We start from the raw sequence: 22113 nt of genomic DNA on the forward strand, positions 1-22113 counted from the left end.
TATATATAGCATGAAGTGCCTTACAAAGTGTTGGATGGGTAGCGTAAAAGTGTTTTTCAAAATATGTGTATTTGTGAGTAGGTAACGAAAGAAGCCTTTCAAAAAATGTGTATATATATATAGGATGTAGCATGAAAAGGTTTGTCAAAAAATATGTACATGAATAGGTGTCGTAAAATGCTTCACACAAATTTTTTTTTATGTGTGCAAATACGTATGTGTCATAAAATAGCACGACGCCAATATGATTATTTTATAAAGTGCATGTTGACGCTCGTGCCATGAGAAGTGTTGTTTGGCCCTTGTTTGTAATGATTGTTGTATTTCTTGTAAACTAACTTTCCAAATGTTTGCCTTCGCAGGAATGGCCCCGAGGAAGCTTGCCTCAAAGAGGTCCAGGAAGGACAAGGCGGCCGAAGGAACTAGTTCCGCCCCGGAGTACGACAGTCACCGCTTTAGGAGCGTTGTACACCAGCAGCGCTTCGAAGCCATCAAGGGATGGTCGTTTCTCCGGGAGCGACGCGTCCAGCTCAGGGACGACGAGTATACTGATTTTCAGGAGGAAATAGGGCGCCGGCGGTGGGCACCACTGGTTACTCCTATGGCCAAGTTTGATCCAGAAGTAGTCCTTGAATTTTATGCCAATGCTTGGCCAACAGAGGAGGGCGTGCGTGACATGAGATCCTGGGTTAGGGGCCAGTGGATCCCGTTCGATGCCGATGCTATCAGCCAGCTCCTGGGATATCCGATGGTATTGGAAGAGGGCCAGGAATGCGAGTATGGCCAAAGGAGGAACCGGTCTGATGGGTTCGATGAGGAGGCCATCGCTCAGCTGCTATGTATACCGGGGCAGGATTTTGCCCGGACTGCTGCAGGGAGGCGGGTGCGGATCATGCGCACCAACATGACCACCCTGACTCAGATATGGATGACTCTGCTGCTCAGCAACATCCTGCCCACCGATCATAATTCCGACCTCCCCATGCCGAAGTGCCAGCTGGTGTACGCCATCCTGACACGGATGAGCATCCACGTGGCTCAGTTGATCGCTGATGCCATCTATATTTTTGCAGGTATGGCGCCCACTAGGCACCCTTTGGACCCAGATAAGTCCAACAGGGCCCTGGGATTCCCCGCACTGATCACAGGACTCTGCCAGTCGTTCGGAGTCCCCGTTGCACCTACCAAGGTGATTCGGCCGCCCATCACCCGGGCTTTTATTGAGAAGTACTGTACCCAGAGACAGGCTCAGGGTGATGCTCCACAGGCTGCAGGCGCGCCCCCACCACCTCATCAGGCTGGCCAGGCTGGGGCATTTGACATGGAGCAGTATTTACGGCATTTGGTTCGCCAGCAGGCGGCCAATCACCGAGCACATGTACGGACCCATGATTGTCTGTACCAGATGAGCCTTAGCATGCAGAGCCAGGGCTTCGCTCCTTTTTCATGCCCTACTCCAGACCAGTTCAGGGCAGAGGTTGCATGGCCCGGAGATTGGCCCGAGGCCCAAGCAGGAGAGGCACCCCCAGAAGCTCCCGGCGATGGAGAAGAAGCCCACGAGGATGAGGAGATGGCTGATTTGCTTGACTTCTTGGGAGGGAGTGGAGACACGTGACTGGGAGACCCCCAGATTCATGTTTTCTTTCATATTTCTTTTGTCATTTTTTTATTCTATGTTATTGTTTTGACTTGAGAGACTAACGTTTGTTTTTGTTGTTTCGATTGTCATTTGTACAGCGCATACATTTTTGTTTAGATTGGTGCGTTAGTATTTATATATCATTACTATCGATGATGTTTGAAATTCTGGAACCGTGTAGAGTTCTTCGTTTAGGAACATCATCCGAAAGTATATATGTAAAATAAACAAAAAAATCATGATAAAAATAAAAATAGAAAAGGAAAGAAAATGAAATAGAAAAGAAAAGAAAGTGATAAGAAAAAAGAAGAAGGCAAGTAAGGAAAAAGGTGGAAAAAGAGAGAATAAGTTGTCAAAACTGAAAAACCAACATGCTTTTGAAAAGAGACGATTTCCAACTTTTCTTTGAGAAAAATTCATTGATCATAACCAATTTTTGGAAAATGTGTCTACACCTGAAGGGTGAATGCTGTGAAATTTCCCGGACGCCCGAAATGGACTCGGATGAATGCACAAATTGATAAAAGAACATATTTTGGAAACATTGGGTTGATTAAAAATAGAGGAAATGAATCCTGAGCCCTAGCATCACATGACCATAAAAAGTTGACATTTGAGTGTCCGCGTAGATGCATGCATGACCAGTTTTGCATAAAGTTTCCAAATCATCATTTTTGCATTTGTGTCATGGAAATAACGTGGGGCATCCCTTGTTATCCCTGAACCAAACCAAACCCCGACATGTATCATGTCTAGCCATTTTACAAACCTTGAGCCAAAATCCTGACTCACCATAATCCTTACCCTCGGAAGCAAAAAAGAAAAGAAAGGAAATTCCCCAATCAAAGAGTGGGAGAAAGCAAAAAGAAGAGAAAGGAAATTCCCAATCAAAGAATGGGAGAAAGAAAAAGGAAAAGAAAAGAAGGAAAGAAAGCTCCTGATCAAGGATCGAAAGAAAACAGAAGAAATGTGCAGAGAGGTCTTTGGACCGGACAATATCTGAACAATACAGAATTGTCACCAAATGAAACAAAAGAAAGGAAACCACGACCTAAAATGGTCTTCTCCCTTTAATTACCAACCAAAATCCCGTGCGCTAGCGACCTTTTTTCTCGCCCCGCACTAAACAAAAACAGAAAAAGAAAAAGGCCAGAAAAATCAAAAGCCAAAAACACATAAAAGCCGAAAAACTCCCCAAAAGAACCCATTCCCAAGGGAAGTCCTATTTGATCCATGATCACGCATGTATTTTTTGATTTGATAGGAAATAATTTGCAAAATCAAGTCATGACATATCTATGGTTCGGAATTAGGATGAAACACTTACCTGTGCAAGATTGATACACTTTGAGTGGATTTCTTCTATTTTTGTCGAACCCAGTGTTTCTTCTAAATGGTCATTTAGAAACGAAATGCTAACATCCAAAATCTCATTTATGGTTATGGGAGATTTCATCAGCAGACTCTCCTTCCCCGGTAGACGCATTGTTTTTCACTCAAAAAATCATATGCTGCTCTAAATCAGTTGGAATATTTGTCTCTTTGCTAAAGCATGTTTGCATTTTAGTGGAGAAAACACCGAGACTTTTTCAAGTCTCACAAGTTATCCAGAACTACGTAGGTCTGAGTTCCTCATTGGAGGATACGTAGGAGCAAGAGCCTCGCTTTTGTCGACCACACCGCCTTTTGTTGCCATAACTCGAGAGCTGGTGATACGCGGAGATACCTTACGGTTATCCGCACCCCTTTGCTAGGCAGACACAGTTGTGTCCGATGGCAAGCAGAGACCAAGTCTGGTCATTCTGCACACATGATACGCGGAGATACCTTACGGTTATCCGCACCCCTTTGCTAGGCAGACACAGTTGTGTCCGATGGCAAGCAGAGACCAAGTCTGGTCATTCTGCACACATGATACGCGGAGATACCTTACGGTTATCCGCACCCCTTTGCTAGGCAGACACAGTTGTGTCCGATGGCAAGCAGAGACCAAGTCTGGTCATTCTGCACACATGATACGCGGAGATACCTTACGGTTATCCGCACCCCTTTGCTAGGCAGACACAGTTGTGTCCGATGGCAAGCAGAGACCAAGTCTGGTCATTCTGCACACATGATACGCGGAGATACCTTACGGTTATCCGCACCCCTTTGCTAGGCAGACACAGTTGTGTCCGATGGCAAGCAGAGACCAAGTCTGGTCATTCTGCACACATGATACGCGGAGATACCTTACGGTTATCCGCACCCCTTTGCTAGGCAGACACAGTTGTGTCCGATGGCAAGCAGAGACCAAGTCTGGTCATTCTGCATACATGATACGCGGAGATACCTTATGGTTATCCGCACCCCTTTGCTAGGCAGACACAGTTGTGTCCGATGGCAAGCAGAGACCAAGTCTGGTCATTCTGCACACATGATACGCGGAGATACCTTACGGTTATCCGCACCCCTTTGCTAGGCAGACACAGTTGTGTCCGATGGCAAGCAGAGACCAAGTCTGGTCATTCTGCACACATGATACGCGGAGATACCTTACGGTTATCCGCACCCCTTTGCTAGGCAGACACAGTTGTGTCCGATGGCAAGCAGAGACCAAGTCTGGTCATTCTGCACACATGATACGCGGAGATACCTTACGGTTATCCGCACCCCTTTGCTAGGCAGACACAGTTGTGTCCGATGGCAAGCAGAGACCAAGTCTGGTCATTCTGCACACATGATACGCGGAGATACCTTACGGTTATCCGCACCCCTTTGCTAGGCAGACACAGTTGTGTCCGATGGCAAGCAGAGACCAAGTTTGGTCATTCTGCACACATGATACGCGGAGATACCTTACGGTTATCCGCACCCCTTTGCTAGGCAGACACAGTTGTGTCCGATGGCAAGCAGAGACCAAGTTTGGTCATTCTGCACACATGATACGCGGAGATACCTTACGGTTATCCGCACCCCTTTGCCATTCAGACACAGTCGTGTCCAATGGCACGCAGAGACCAAGTTTGGTCATTCTGCACACATGATACGCGGAGATACCTTATGGTTATTCGCACCCTTTCTTTTGCTATCTGTAAGACAGAACGCTTGATAGCATGCAGGGGCTGACACAGTCTTCTGCACCTTTGGTTCCTCCGGGAACAACAAAGTCATTTACATGCGGAAATTTCATGGTCGCCCGCGACTCTCGTCAACCGAGAGGAGCGAAATTGGTGTCATACACTGATTTTCGGGGACCTTTGCTTGATGACATGTGACCATTCTTTGGTCCTTGTGAGGTGCTTGGTACCCATCATTAGGCAATTTGTGAAATTCTGGGAACAACAAGTCATTTGCATGAGGAGATTTTATGGTCACCCGCGACTCTCGTCAAATCGAGAGGGACGAAATTAGTGTCTTATCTTTACTTTTCTTTTATCTCCAATAAAAGACAAGTAAAGAGGGGCAACTGTCATACCCTAATTTCGTCCGGGAACCTTTGCTCGATGACATGCGACCATTCTTTGGTCCTTGTGAGGTGCTTGGCACCCATCATTAGGCAATTTATGAAATTCCAGGACATGCCGAAAAACCAAAAAAATATTGATGCACAATCCGTAAGTTTCCGTGACACACCGGAAATCAAAAGGAAGCATCGTTGCATAATTAAGTGAGGTTCCGTAACATTCCGTAAGTCAAAAAGGGGATGATTATGTAATCCGCAAGGTTCCGTAACATTACGGAAAGAAAACAAGTATCGTTACGAAATTCGTAAGTTTCCGTAACTTTACGAAAAAAGAATCACCAAAAAAAACAGCAGAGGGGGTGTATTTAGTAAAAATGGGGGTGCAAATAGCACCCAGGCCCACTTGGGCCCTCCAGAAGATTCCTCCAGAAGGCGGTTGCTTCTGGAGGAAGCAACCCTGCTCGCCTGGGCGAGCTGGGCGGCAACCACCTCCCCTATTTTGCTATAAATAGGGGAGGAAATGAAGAAGGAACGGATCCCAGCCCTTTAGGCACTTCTCTCTCTTTCAAATTTGCTTGGAAAATTGTTTCCGTGAAGAAAATCTAAGCCGAGGCGCTTCCGAAACGTTTCCGTAACATTTTCCGTGAGGAATCTCGCAAAGGTTTCGATCGTTCTTCGACGTTCTTCATTCGTTCTTCATCGTTCTTCGATCTTCAACGGGTAAGTACCTCGAACCAAGCTTTTCGATTCATTCTATGTACCCGTAGTGGTCCACATTGTGTTTCGTGCATTTTGATTCTCGTTTTGTTTACTTTTTATACCCCCTGTTGACGTGCTTAAGCCATTTTACTTAAGTCGTTTCTCGCTTAACTTAAAAATAAAATAAATTTCCACCGAACGTTTGAATTGTATTATCCACTAACTTCGGTTAAAATCAATTCCGACCGCTCGGTCGTGCCGTAACCACGTTGGAAATCAAAAAAGGGTAAAAAATAATATAATAATCAAAAAATATCTTTTTAGTAAAATAAAGCGGAGAATCAATTGGACGTTTTCTCTTTGGGATTTCTCATTCTTAATCGAATTGATTAATAACTAAAGTGAAACTAAAGGCTAAAATCAATCCACCTAGTCAAGCTCGTCCACAAAAATAGGCTTTTGAAGTTCGTCATTTCATTTTCTCACTAAGTAAAATGGATCATTTTTAAGGTCCAACGCCTTAAAATGATCACCTCTTAAAATAAAAAAGAATCACTTGATAAGCAAGAACTACGTAGGTCTGATTTCCTCATCGCAATTGAGGATACGTAGGAGCAAAAGCCCCGCTTTTGTCGACCACCCCAAGAGATCGTTAATGGTCCAAATGCCTTAACGTTTCTCTCCTTTCAAAAACAAGAGATCGTTAATGGTCCAATGCCTTAACGTTTCTCTCCTTTCAAAATCAAAAGACCGTTTAATGGTCCAACACCTCAAATGACCTTTTTTCAATCAAAATATATCTTGCAAAAAGATAAAAAAAAAAAAAACAACTTAACCAAACACTTTGTTCCGAAAGAACTACGTAGGTCTGATTTTCTCATCCCAAATTGAGGAATACGTAGGAGCAAAGGGAAACACCCTTGTCGACCACAAAAAAGGAAAAAAATATAAAAAGGGTATAAAGGATATAAGAACATAAAAGGGAACAAAAAAATCAAAGTCATGTTTGCACATTCGATTAAAGGCTGCCGTCCCTTGGGACGGGCGTGTGGGGTGCTAATACCTTCCCCGTGCGTAAATACAATTCCCGAACCTTTCAACTTAAAAGTTCGTAGATCGCGTCTTTTCCGGTTTTTCCGACGTTTTCCTCAAATAAACGTTGGTGGCGACTCCGCGCGTATTCCTTTCGTGGAACACGTATCCCGCGAGTCACGCGTCGCCCTCCCGCCGAAGGGTAGGTTGCGACACCGAATATGAAGCATGTGCCCTAGCCGTCCAGGCAGCAATTGACTCCAATGTCAAACTACTCAAGGTGTACGGCGACTCAGCGTTGGTAATCCATCAACTGAGAGGGGAATGGGAAACTAGAGATCCCAAGCTGATACCCTACAAAGCCTATATCAAGGAATTGGCTAAAACCTTCGATGAGATCTCCTTCCATCATGTTCCCCGCGAGGAAAATCAAATGGCGGATGCACTTGCTACTTTGGCGTCTATGTTCCAGCTAACGCCGCACGGGGATCTACCCTACATTGAATTTTGGTGTCGTGGCAAACCCGCGCATTATTGCCAAGTAGAAGAGGAACGGGACGGAAAGCCTTGGTATTTTGACATCAAGCGATATGTCGTAAGCAAAGAATACCCGCCAGAGATTGCCGACAATGATAAGAGGACATTGAGAAGGTTGGCAGCCGGTTTCTTCATGAGCGGAAGCATACTGTATAAGAGAAATCACGACATGACACTCCTGCGGTGTGTGGATGCCAGGGAGGCAAATCACATGATCGAGGAAGTCCATGAGGGCTCGTTTGGAACGCACGCCAACGGGCATGCTATGGCCAGGAAGATCCTAAGAGCAGGTTATTACTGGCTTACCATGGAAAGTGATTGTTGTGTCCATGTAAGGAAATGCCACAAATGTCAAGCATTCGCAGATAAAGTCAATGCCCCACCACATCCTTTGAATGTCATGTCCACCCCTTGGCCTTTCTCCATGTGGGGAATAGATGTCATCGGGGCCATTGAGCCCAAGGCCTCGAATGGTCATCGCTTCATCCTCGTAGCGATAGATTATTTCACCAAGTGGGTCGAGGCAGCTTCCTATACCAACGTCACGAGGGGTGTGGTGGTCAGGTTCATTAAGAAAGAGATCATCTGCCGATATGGTTTGCCAAGGAAGATTATCACGGACAACGGCACCAACCTGAATAACAAGATGATGGGGGAAATGTGCGAGGAGTTTAAAATCCAGCATCACAATTCCACACCCTACCGGCCAAAGATGAATGGAGCCGTGGAAGCAGCCAATAAGAATATCAAAAAGATTATCCAAAAGATGATCGTGTCATACAAGGATTGGCATGAAATGCTCCCATTCGCATTACACGGTTACCGAACTTCAATGCGGACGTCAACTGGGGCAACGCCGTTCTCATTGGCATATGGGATGGAGGCTGTGTTACCGTTTGAGGTAGAAGTCCCGTCATTAAGAATCTTGGCAGAATCTGGATTAAAGGAATCAGAGTGGGCTCAAACGCGCTATGACCAGCTCAACCTCATTGAGGGTAAGCGCTTAACGGCCATGAGTCATGGGCGTTTGTACCAGCAAAGAATGAAGAGTGCATTCGACAAGAAAGTACGCTTGCGCAAGTTCCATGAGGGAGACCTTGTCCTAAAGAAAATGTCCCATGCTGTCAAGGACAATCGAGGGAAATGGGCCCCAAACTACGAAGGGCCTTTTGTTGTGAAGAGGGCTTTTTCCGGAGGAGCCCTGGTGCTTACCAACATGGATGGCGAAGAGCTACCTTCACCCGTGAATTCTGATGTCGTCAAGCGATATTATGCTTAGAATCTGGGGCAATTAAGGATGTCGCTGCATGTTCTTTATCTTTATGCGTTTTCTGGATTTCCCCTAGGGATTTCCTGTCTGCTGTATCTCTCGTTACAATCTTTCAAAGAAATGAACGTGGATTCGAGGCTTTAGTCCTCACGTTGGTTTCAAACCTTGCATTTGATTTGTGATCACCTGAGTCCTTCTGCTCAGTTCGTGGGATGCCCCAAGCGCTTAATTAAAATTGAACCTAAACCAACTTTTGCTAAAATTTGCTGCGTTTGAAAACATTCACGCATACGCAGACGCATGCATATTGTTGTGGTAAAACAGGGGCAGGATCATCTTGAGCTACCTTCTGGGGTGGGGAAAAAATGTGGACAACAGAAACCAATCAAGGTAAGACAATGACGCGGTCAAGATTGGCCGAACCTGGTTGTTTATTACTTGCAGGTACTTAGGAACGGATGCAAGTGGGGATGGGGTCACGACCGACTGATCGTTGCCCTTTCTCTGCGCTAGACAAGCAGAGAACGTCGCTGCTAGGCAGCCCCGTATCCTTTGTATTCGTAGTTGCCTTACTATTTGTTTGTTTTAAAAATAAGTAATCAACGCCTAATTCTAACTTAAGTAAGTTCAAGTTAGGCAAAGCGCTAAACCATAAGGAAGGAGGGGACATGGTTAATGTTCCTCTCAAAAAAAAAATGCAGGTTAGCTCGCCTGGGCGAGCTGAGCTCGCCTGGGCGAGCCACCCCTGCACCAAAATATAAGGATGACGAAAGGGGGGACGTTTTTGCATTCAAAAACTTCTTTTCCCCCCTTTCAAAAGCCATACCCACGGGATTTACGAGTTTGCAGCCCTAGGGTCATCATTTTTCGCATTTTTTGATTCCGTTTCGCGCCTTTGTTCATCACCAACAAGTAAGTATTCCATCCCTAAGCTTTCTAGCTTTTCATTGGTGTATTTTGATCTCCTTTTGGTGCTCTAAAATGTGGGAATGTGCTCAAATATGTGGGGCAATTTTGGTTTGTTTTCTTGCTTGATTGGGTTGGATTGGGGGTTTGTATGGGATGGCCCTAGGCCTATAATGCATTTTGAAGCAATGGGACATGCCACATTGTCCCCGTTCTCTTGCTATTGATACCTAAACGCGCGCCCACCAAGTGTTCGGTGAAATGCCTCGATGGCATTAGCGCGTGACCTTTGTAAGGAAACAACCCATGGGGCATTTTGGTTTGCACATATTTTCTATTTTTTGGGACATGCATTCATTCCCGAAAAAGGTTAGAGTAATTGCCCCACATATATCCTAGGCCTAGGAGCCAAAGTTTTATGCAAAAGAACACAAGAGGAGGTGCATATTGGGTAAAGTTACCCTTTTTTGGCCAGCAATCAGCTATGGGCCACGCTACAATAATTTCCCTACGCCTAGATGTTTAGGAATTTTGCTCATCATAAATGTGTAGGTTTAAAATAGGTAGCAAAATACCTTTGGCAATTTACACTTTGGGTGTGGTAGCAAAATACTAGGGTGTATGTACATGAAATTTTGGGTAGTCAAAATGTCTCACAAAAAAATATATACATATTGCATGTTATGTAAAGAAAATACATTACAAAAAAATACCTTTTAATTTGAATACAATTTTAGTCAGCAAAAGAAAATATACTTGAATTTGCATGCGGCTTTAGGTAGCAAAAACACTTGAATAAAGCATGAAATGTATCACCTTATTGTGTAGATAGCCAAGATTCATCACAAAGTTTGTATATGCATAAGTATTAGAAATACCGGAATGTGCACATGTGCAATTTTCGGTACCCCAAATGCTTTGAGTATGCACGTATGTAAATTTAGTCAAGGAAGTGCATGAGATGTAGGTAACAGATACACCTTGGAAGTACATATAAATAATCTAGGTAACGGATGTGCCTTGATTGTACATGGGTGCATTTTTCTTAGTTATAAGAATGTCTTGTGCAAGTGAACGTTCGTAAAGAAGTATGTGCATAAGTTTACTCTAAATTTACATTGATGTTTGTATGTTGTATGCCATTTTTGTTTTAAGAGTAGCATTTCTTGGTAAAACTAATTTTCCAAATGTTTGCTCTCGTAGGAAATGGCCCCGAGGAAGCTTGCCTCAAAGAGGTCCAGGAAGGATAAGGCGGCCGAAGGAACTAGTTCCGCTCCTGAGTATGACAGTCACCGTTTTAGGAGCGCGGTACACCAGCAGCGCTTCGAGGCCATCAAGGGATGGTCGTTTCTCCGGGAGTGTCATACCCTAATTTCGTCCGGGGACCTTTGCTTGATGACATGCGACCTTTCTTTGGTCCTTGTGAGGTGCTTGGCATCCATCATTAGGCAATTTGTGAAATTCCAGGACATGCCGAAAAACCAAAAAAATATTGATGCACAATCCGTAAGTTTCCGTGACACACTGGAAATCAAATGGAAGCATCGTTGCATAATTAAGTGAGGTTCCGTAACATTCCGTAAGTCAAAAAAGGGGATGATTATGTAATCCGCAAGGTTCCGTAACATTACAGAAAGAAAACGAGTATCGTTACGAAATTCGTAAGTTTCCGTAACTTTACGAAAAAAGAATCACCAAAAAAAGCAGAGGGGTGTACTTAGTAAAAATGGGGGTGCAAATAGCACCCAGGCCCACTTGGGCCCTCCAGAATATTCCTCCAGAAGGCTGTTGCTTCTGGAGGAAGCAACCTGGCTCGCCTGGGCGAGCTGAGCTCGCCTGGGCGAGCTGGGCGGCAACCACCTCCCCTATTTTGCTATAAATAGGGGAGGAAGTGAAGAAGAAAAGGGTTCAGCCCCTTAGGCACTTCTCTCTCTTTCGAATTTGCTTGGAAAAATTGTTTCCGTGAAGAAAATCTAAGCCGAGGCGCTTCCGAAACGTTTCCGTAACGTTTTCCGTGAAGAATTTCGCGAAGGTTTCGACCGTTCTTCGACGTTCTTCATTCGTTCTTCATCGTTCTTCGATCTTCAATGGGTAAGTACCTTGAACCAAGCTTTTCGATTCATTCTATGTACCCGTAGTGGTCCACATTGTGTTTCGTGCATTTTTATTCTCGTTTTGTTTACTTTTTATACCCACTCTTGACGTGCTTAAGCCATTTATTTAAGTCATTTCTCGCTTAATCTAAAAATAAAATAAATTTCCACCGATCATTTGAATTGTATCATCCGTTAATTTTGGTTAAAATGAATTCTGACCGTTCGGTCATGCCGTAACCACGTTGGAAATCAAAAAAAGAGGTAAAATAATAATATAATAATCAAAAAAATATTTTTTAGTAAAGTAAAGCGAAAAATCAATCGGACGTTTTCTCTTTGGGATTTCTCATTCTTAATCGAATTGACTAATAACTAAGGTGAAACTAAGGCTAAAATCAACTCGCCTAGTCAAGCTCGTCCACAAAAATAGGTTTTTGAAAGTTTATCACTTCAATTTCTTATTAAGTAAAATGGGTCATTTTTAAGGTCCAACGCCTTAAAATGATCACCTTTCAAGTAAAAAGAATCACTTGATTCACGCATAAGAAAGAACTACGTAGGTCTGATTTTCTCATCCCAATTGAGGAATACGTAGGAGCAAAGGGAAACACCCTTGTCGACCACAAAAAGAGAAAAAATATAAAAAGGGTATAAAGGATATAAGGACATAAAAGGGAACGTAAAAATCAAAGTCATGTTTGCACATTCGATTAAAGGCCGTCGTCCCTTGTGACGGACGTGTGGGGTGCTAATACCTTCCCCGCGCGTAAATACAACTCTCGAACCTTTCACTTAAAAGTTCGTAGATCGCGTCTTTTCCGGTTTTTCCGACGTTTTCCTCAAATAAACGTTGGTGGCGACTCCGCGCGTATTCCCTTCGTGGAACACGCATCCCGCGAGTCACGCGTCGCCCTCCCGCCGAAGGGTAGGTTGCGACAGGGAGCGACGCGTCCAACTCAGGGACGACGAGTATACTGATTTTCAGGAGGAAATAGGGCGCCAACGGTGGACATCACTGGTTACTCCCATGGCCAAGTTTGATCCAGAAATAGTCCTTGAGTTTTATGCCAATGCTTGGCCAACAGAGGAAGGCGTGCGTGACATGAGGTCCTGGGTAAGGGGTCAGTGGATCCCGTTCGATGCAGATGCTATCGGTCAGCTCCTGGGATATCCGTTAGTGCTGGAAGAGGGCCAGGAGTGCGAGTATGGCCAGAGGAGGAACCGGTCTGATGGGTTCGACGAGGAGGCCATCGCCCAACTGCTATGTATACCGGGGCAGGATTTTGCCCGGACTACTGCAGGGAGGCGAGTGCGAATCATGCGCACCAACATGACCACCCTGACCCAGATATGGATGACGTTGCTCCTCAGCAACATCCTGCCCAGCGATCATAATTCTGACCTCCCCCTGCCGAAGTGTCAGTTGGTGTACGCCATCCTGACGCGGATGAGCGTCCATGTGGCTCAGTTAATCGCTGATGCCATTTATATTTTTGCAGGTATGGCGCCTACCAGGCACCCTTTGGATCCAGATAAGTCCAACAGGGCCCTGGGATTTCCCGCACTGATCACAGGACTCTGCCAGTCGTTCGGAGTCCCCATTGCACCTACCAAAGTGATTCGGCTGCCTATCACCCGGGCTTTTATTGAGAAGTACTGTACCCAGAGACAGGCTCAGGGTGATGCTCCACAGGCCGCAGGCGCGCCACCACCACCTCATCAGGCTGGCCAGGCTGGGGCATTTGACATGGAGCAGTATTTACAGCATTTGGTTCGCCAGCAGGCGGCCAACCACCGAGCACATGTACAGACCCATGATTGTTTGTACCAGATGAGCCTCAGCATGCAGAGCCAGGGCTTCGCTTCTTTTACATGCCCTACTCCAGACCAGTTCAGGGCAGAGGTTGCATGGCCCGGAGATTGGCCCGAGGCCCAAGCGAGAGAGGCGCCCCCAGAAGCTCCCGGCGATGGAGAAGAGGCCCACGAGGACGAGGAGATGGCCGATTTGCTTGACTTCTTGGGAGGGAGTGGAGATACATGACTGGGAGATCCCCAAGATTCATGTTTTCTTTCATATTTCTTTTATCATTTTTATGTTATGTTATTGTTTTGACTTGAGAGACTAATGTTTGTTTTTGTTGTTTCGATTGTCATTTGTACAGCGCATACATTTTTGTTTGGATTGTTGCGTTAGTGTTTATATATCATTACTATCGATGATGTTTGAAATTCTGGAACCGTGTAGAGTTCTTCGTTTAGGAACATCGTCCAAAAAAATATATATGTAAAACAAACAAAAATCATGATAAAAATAAAAATAGAAAAGAAAAAAATGAAATGGAGAAGAGAGCAAATGAGAAAAGAAGAGAGCAAGTAAGGAAAAAGAAAGCAAGTAAGAAAAAAAAGATGGAAAAAGAAAAATAAGTTGTCTAGCTGAAAAACCGACATGCTTTTGAAAAGAGATGACTTCCAACTTTTATTTGAAAAAAAAATTCGTTGATCATAACCAATTTTTGGAAAAAAATGTGTCTACACCCGAAGGGTGAATGCTGTGAAATTTCCCCGGACGCCCGAAATGGACTCGGATGAATGCACAAATTGATAAAAGAACATATTTTGGAAACATTGGGTTGATTTAAAATAGAGGAAATGAATCCTGAGCCCTAGCATCACATGACCATGAAAATTTGACACTTGAGTGTCCGCATAGGTGCATGCATGACCAGTTTTGCATAAAATTTCCAAATCATCATTTTTGCATTTGTGTCATGGAAATAATGTGGGGCATCCCTTTTATCCTTGAGCCAAACCAAACCCCGACATGTATCATGTCTAGCCATTCTACAAACCTTGAGCCAAAATCCTGACTCACCATAAACCTTGACCCAGGGTGAGAATGTCAATCCTTACCCTCGGAAGCAAAAAAGAAAAGAAGGAAAATTTCCAATCAAAGAGAAAGCAAAAAAAAGGAGAGAAGGAAAATTTCCAATCAAAGGAAAAAAGAGAGGAAAGGAAATTCCCAATCAAAGAGTGGGAGAAAGCGAAAAGAAAAGAAATAAAATTCTCAACCAAAGAGTGGGAGAAAGTAAAAAAGGGAAGGAAAGAAAGTTCCTGATCAAAGAAACTAGAAGAAATGTGCAGAAAGGTCTTTTTGACCAGACAATATCTGAACAATACAGAATTGTCACCAAATGAACAAGAGGAAGAAAAGGAAACCATGACCTAAAAGTGGTCTTCTCCCTTTGATTACCAACCAAAATCCTGTGCGTCGGTGACTTGCTCGCCCCGCGCAAAACAAAACCAAAAAGGAAAAGCCAAAACACACAAAAGCCGAAAAACCCACCAAAAGAACCCATTCCCAAGGGAAGTCCTATTGATTCATGATCACGCGTGTAATTTTTTGATTTGATAGGAAATAATTTGCAAAGTCAAGTCATGACATATCTATGGTTCGGAATTAGGATGAAACACTTACCTGTGCGAGATTGATACACTTTGAGTAATTTTCTTCTATTTTTGTCGAACCCAGTGTTTCCTCTAAATGGTCATTTAGAAACGAAATAATAACATCCAAAATCTCATTTATGGTTATGGGGGGGTTTCATCAGCAGACTCTCCTTCCCCGGTAGACGCATTGTTTTTCACTCAAAAAAAAAAAAAGGCATATGCTGCTCTAATCAGTTGGAATGTTTGTCTCTTTGCTAAAGCATGTTTGCATTTTAGTGGAGAAAACACCGAGACTTTTTCAAGTCTCACAAGTTATCCAGAACTACGTAGGTCTGAGTTCCTCATTGGAGGATACGTAGGAGCAAGAGCCTCGCTTTTGTCGACCACACCGCTTTTTGTTACCATGACCCAAGAGCTAGTAGCCCGCGGAGACACCTTACGGTTATCCGCACCTCGTCATTCAGTGACCCCAAGTGTGATTGATGAGCAAAGGCCAGTGTGGTCATTTGCACCCTTTCCGGAGATGTCAACATCTTCCGGTGGAGACTTTTTCAAGTCTCACAAGTTATCTAGAACTACATAGGTCTGAGTTTCTCATTGGAGGATACGTAGGAGCAAGAGCCTTGCTTTTGTCGGCCGCCCCATAATCTGTCATACTGACCCTGAGGTCATGTGACATGCATCCTTTTGTCATCCAGAGGCGGCGGGCCCGATGACATGCGGAGACAAAATTTGGTCATTCTGCACCCTTTTGTCATCCAGAGGTGGCGGGCCCGATGACATGCGGAGACAAAATTTGGTCATTCCGCACCCCTTTGCCATTCAGACACAGTCGTGTCCGATGGCGCGCAGAGACAAAATTTGGTCATTCTGCACCCTTTTGTCATCCAGAGGCGGCGGGCCCGATGACATGCGGAGACAAAATTTGGTCATTCCGCACCCCTTTGCCATTCAGACACAGTCGTGTCCGATGGCACGCAGAGACAAAATTTGGTCATTCTGCACCCTTTTGTCATCCAGAGGCGGCGGGCCCGATGACATGCGGAGACAAAATTTGGTCATTCCGCACCCCTTTGCCATTCAGACACAGTCGTGTCCGATGGCACGCAGAGACAAAATTTGGTCATTCTGCACCCTTTTGTCATCCAGAGGCGGTGGGCCCGATGACAAGCAGAGGCCAATGTGGTCATTCTGCACCCTTCGTCAATCGCGGCCGACAAGCCCGTTGACACGCGGAGATTTACATCATCTTCCGCACTTACAAGATCTGTCATACTGACTTTTGAGTCATGCTGACGGGCGGAAATACCCGAGTGGTTATCCGTATAAACATTCTTTTGCTATCTGTAAGACAGAACGCTTGATAGCATGCAGAGACTGACATAGTCTTCTGCACCTTTTGTTCCCCCGGGAACAACAAGTCATTTGCATGTGGAAATTTTATGGTCACCCGCGACTCTCGTCAACCGAGAGGAACGAAATTAGTGTCTTATCTTTACTTTCCTTTTATTTCCAATAAAAGACAAGTAAAGAGGGGCAACTGTCATACCCTAATTTCGTCCGGGGACCTTTGCTTGATGACATGCGACTTTTCTTTGGTCCTTGTGAGGTGCTTGGCACCCATCATTAGGCAATTTGTGAAATTCCGGGACATGCCGAAAAACAAAAGAAAATATTGATGCACAATCCGTAAGGTTCCGTGACACACCGGAAATCAAATGGAAGCATCGTTGCACAAATAAGTGAGGTTCCGTAACGTTCCGTAAGTCAAAAAGGGGATGATTATGTAATCCACAAGGTTCCGTAACATTACGGAAAGAAAACAAGTATCGTTACGAAATTCGTAAGTTTCCGTAACTTTAAGAAAAAAGAATCACCAAAAAAAGGGCAGGGGGTGTACTTAGTAAAAATGGGGGTGCAAATAGCAACCAGACCCACTTGGGCCCTCCAGAAGATTCCTCCAGAAGGCTGTTGCTTCTGGAGGAAGCAACCCTGCTCGCCTGGGCGAGCTGGGCGGCAAGCATCTCCCCTATTTTGCTATAAATAGGGGAGGAAGTGAGAAGGAAAAGGGTTCAGCCCCTTAGGCACTTCTCTCTCTTTCGAATTTGCTTGGAAAAATTGTTTCCGTGAAGAAAATCTAAGCCGAGGCGCTTCCGAAACGTTTTCCGTGAAGAATTTCGCAAAGGTTTCAACCGTTCTTCGACGTTCTTCATTCGTTCTTCATCGTTCTTCGATCTTCAACGGGTAAGTACCTCGAACCAAGCTTTTCGATTCATTCTATGTACCCGTGGTGGTCCACATCGTGTTTCGTGTATTTTTATTCTCATTTCATTTACTTTTTTATACCCCCTTTTGACGTGCTTAAGCCATTTTACTTAAGTCATTTCTCGCTTAACTTAAAAATAAAATAAATTTCCACCGAACGTTTGAATTATATTATCCGTTAACTTCGGTTAAAATAAATTCCGACCGTTCGCTCGTGCTGTAACCACGTTGGAAATCAAAAGGAGGTAAAATAATAATATAAAAATCAAAAAACATCTTTAGTAAAATAAAGCGGAAAATCAATCGGACGTTTTCTCTTTGGGATTTCTCATTCTTAATCGAATTGACTAAATAACTAAAGTGAAACTAAGGCTAAAAATCAACTCGCCTAGTCAAGCTCGTCCATAAAAATAGGTTTCTGAAGTTTGTCATTTCAATTTCTTACTAAGTAAAATGGATCATTTTTAAGGTCCAACGCCTTAAAATGATCATCTTTTAAGTAAAAAAAGAATCACTTGATAAAGAAAGAACTACGTAGGTCTGATTTCCTCATCGCAAATTGAGGAATACGTAGGAGCAAAGGGAAACACCCTTGTCGACCACAAAAAAGGAAAAAATATAAAAATGGTATAAAGGATATAAGGACATAAAAGGGAACTAAAAATCAAAGTCATGTTTGCACATTCGATTAAAGGTTGCCGTCCCTTGTGACGGACGTGTGGGGTGCTAATACCTTCCTCACGCGTAAATACAACTCCCGAGCCTTTCACTTAAAAAGTTCGTAGATCGCGTCTTTTCTGGTTTTTCTGACGTTTTCCTCAAATAAACGTTGGTGGCGACTCCGCACGTATTCCTTTCGTGGAACACGCATCCCGCGAGTCTCGCGTCGCCCTCCCGCCGAAGGGTAGGTTGCGACAGACTTAATAAAAGAGCAATTGTTGAAACACTTATTTGACCTGGATGTGGAAACATACCCTAAGCCTTAGTGATCGCGTGACCACAAATTTTATATTGAGTGTCCGCATGGATACGTTCTATGATTGATTTTGCATGAATTTCTAATTGTCATAACATATGATTCATGGAAGTGATTTGGGCATTTCTTCTTTCTAAGCCATTGGCCAAACAGCTGCTCCAATATACATTATTTTCTGCCATTTATGAACCCTTTGAGCCAGACATTTGATGAAAGTTTCCTACCTTACCCTAGAATGAGAGAGCAGGGGTATCTTCCAAGGGAGATTTTTACCATCTTTGGGTTAAGTCATGGATTTTTGAAGGAAGTTCAATGTTCATCAAAAAACAAAAAAAAAAAAGCAAGAAAAGAAAAAGAAGAAAAGAGAAAAAAAAGGGAAGAGAGGAAAATCAATCAAAATGGAGAAGAACAATAGGGAATGGAAAAGAAAAATGAGTTCTTTGGAACAAACAATGTCTAAACCATGTACAGAGTTGTGGTAAAGAGTAAAAAGGAAGGGAAACGATAGTAACTTGGTCAAGACGTGAAGGGATAGGAAGTGATCGCCCGTTTAAGTTACTAACCAAATCTTTGTGCCTACTCTCCTACTCACACACACACAAAAAAAAAGACCAAAGCAACCAAATCCAAAATTTCCTACAAGTCCGATCTTAAAAAATCCTATTGATCCATGATGATTATGCACATTATCCTTTATTTGATGGGAAATGACTTGCAAAATCCATTTATGACATATATGTGATTTGGAATTAAGATGAAACATTTGCCTGTGTGAAGCTTTATGTACCTTTGTGTGGTTTTCCCCTATTCGGTTGAACCCAGTGTTTCTTATAATGCTCTTTAAGAAATCAAATGCAAATGTCTTATATCTCATTATTGGTTACGAGAAATTATATCTGTATGCTTTCATTCCTCCTTCGTCCCATTATTTTTAACAAAAAAATGTGTGTTTGATGTGCCATCATTTTCTTCTATTTCCTAAACCCTTTTTGCACCATTTTAATTATTGATTGGTCTTAATTGTCAATTAATTAGGCAGTTTTATTATTTGGGCTCATTTAGCTAATTTGATGTTTTTAATCTAATTTCAGGAATTAATGAAACATTGGGCTTAATCCGGATTTTGGTTGTGGACTTGAAGAGGGCAAATAAAGAAGCGCTTACCTTAGTTAATTTCTAATTAGGAAATTTCGCAATTTTATTTTATGTTGTTCAGTGTTTATTTCGTTTTGGGCCAGAGTATTGTAATAGGGCCCAGTGACTTTGAGTGACTCTTTTTAAATAGCTGCCTTGGGATTCGTGCAGGGCATTCTATTCTGTTATGCTATTCATTATTCAGAGCTTGGTTTTAGGGTTTTCGTTTTTCTGTTTTGACGTTTCTGAGTTCGTAATGCAATTTTACGTTTTCTGCTTCTAATTACAATTTCGTTCTTGTTTCTTCTTCTACTCTCATTTACGTTTCTGTTCCATTTTACATTTCTGTTTGTTTACGTTTCTGTTCATTTACGTTTCCGTTCATTTACGTTTCTGCTTCATGTTTCAATTGCGTTCTCTATTTGAATCCATGGAAGGCTAGATTTTCTGGTGTTGTTTCCTTTTGAGGACGAAGCCCAACTCTCTTTGAGGTTTCGTTTGTAATGTGGTTTCCTGGCAGTTTTCCCTTCACCAGTTATCCCAATTTCGTGAATATTAATCAGTGCACGCTTCGTGTTCGATTAATTGCCTCTGAGCCTAACTTGCGTTCATGCTTAATGGACGAAGGGCTAACTGGTGTATGTGGTGCCTAATCACGTATTGAAAACCCTAAGTTGATTTTCGCTTAGTAAATTGAAATAGGGTTGGATTAAGTGGTTGACTGTTAGGGACGAATTCTCCATAACCCAGGATAAGAGAGTGGCTTCTGAATCAGAGGAAACAACCCGTTTTTAATATTAGTAGTTTCGTATTCCATTTTATTTGTCTGCTCTTTAATTACCAAACAACCAAACCCCCCCCCCATCGTTACTGTTACTGCAAGTATATTATGAACATTTGGCTTGTCACTGCTCGTTGGGAAACGACCTAGGATCACTTCCTAGTTACTGCATTTTCATGTTTATTTGATTCGGGTACGGCCTCGATCAGTGTTGTTTTGATCAGTTTGGGGGTTTGTTTCTTTACTAAGCGTGTTCGCATTTTAGTCAAAGTTTTTAGAGACTTCAATGTCTTCGGCCTTTACATTTCAAGACTTCAATGTCTTCAGTCTTTACATTTCAAGACTTCAATGTCTTCAGCCTTTACATTTCAAGAATTCAATGTCTTCAGCCTTTACATTTCATGACTTCAATGTATTCTATCTTTACCTTTCAAGACTTCAATGTCTTCTATCTTTACATTTCAAGACTTCAATGTCTTCAGCCTTTAAATTTCAAGACTTCAATGTCTTCAATCTTTACATTTCAGAACTTCAATGTCTTCTGTCTTTACATTTCAAGACATCAATGTCTTCTGTCCTTAATGTCTTCTTTCTTTACATTTGAAGACTTTAATGTCTTCTATCTTTACATTTGAAGACTTCAATGTCTTCTATCTTTACATTTCAAGACTTCAATGTTTTCTGTCTTTACATTTCAAGACGTTAATGTCTTCTGTCTTTACATTTCAATACTTCAATGTCTTTTATCTTTACATTTCAAGACTTCAATGTCTTCTATCTTTACATTTCAAGACTTAAATGTCTTCTGTTTTTATATTTGAAGTCTTCAATGTCTCCTATCTTTACATTTGAAGACTTCAATGTCTTCTATCTTTACATTTGAAGACTTCAATGTTATCTGTCATCACATTTCAAGACTTCAATGTATTTTGTCTTTACATTTCAAGCCTTCAATGTGTTCTATCTTTACATTTCAAGCCTTCAATGTCTTCTGTCTTTACTTTTCAAGACTTCAATGTCTTCAATCTTTATATTTCAAGACTTCAATGTCTTTTATCTTACATTTCAAGACTTCAATGTCTTCTATCTTTACATTTCAAGACTTCAATGTATTCTGTCTTTACATTTGAAGACTTTAATGTCTTTTGTCTTTATATTTGAAGACTTCAATGTCTTCTGTCTTTACATTTGAAGACTTCAATGTCTTCATTTTTTACATTTTAAGACTTCAATGTCTTCTGTCTTTACATTTCAAGACTTTAATGTCTTCTGTCTTTACATTTCAAGACTTCAATGTCTTCTTTCTTTATATTTAAAGACTTCAATGTGTTCTGTCTTTACATTTCATGACTTCAATGTCTTCAGTCTTTACATTTCAAGAGTTCAATGTCTTCTATTTTTACATTTAAAGACTTCAATGTCTTATATCTTTACATTTGAAGACTTCAATGTTTTATGTCATTACATTTCAAGACTTCATTTCAAGACTTTAACGTCTTCTGTCTTTACATTTGAAGACTTCAATGTCTTATTTCTTTACATTTGAAGACTTCAATGTTTTATTTCTTTACATTTCAAGACTTCAATGTCTTCTGTCTTTACATTTCAAGACTTCAATGTCTTTAACCTTTACATTTCAAGACTTTAATATCTTTTGTCTTTACATTTCAATACTTCAAAATCTTCTGTCTTTACATTTCAAGACTTCAATGTCTTCTGTCTTTACATTTCAAGACTTCAATATCTTATATCTTTACATTTCAAGAATTCAATGTCTTCAATCGTTACATTTGAAGACTTCAATGTCTTCAGTGTTTACATTTCAAGACTACAACATTTTTGTGTTTAATACTTTTGATACTTCATGTTGATATTTTTTATTCTTT

This window comes from Glycine soja, chromosome 17 (genome assembly GCF_004193775.1).
Source record: "Glycine soja cultivar W05 chromosome 17, ASM419377v2, whole genome shotgun sequence".
In the NCBI taxonomy this organism is placed as follows: domain Eukaryota; kingdom Viridiplantae; phylum Streptophyta; class Magnoliopsida; order Fabales; family Fabaceae; genus Glycine; species Glycine soja.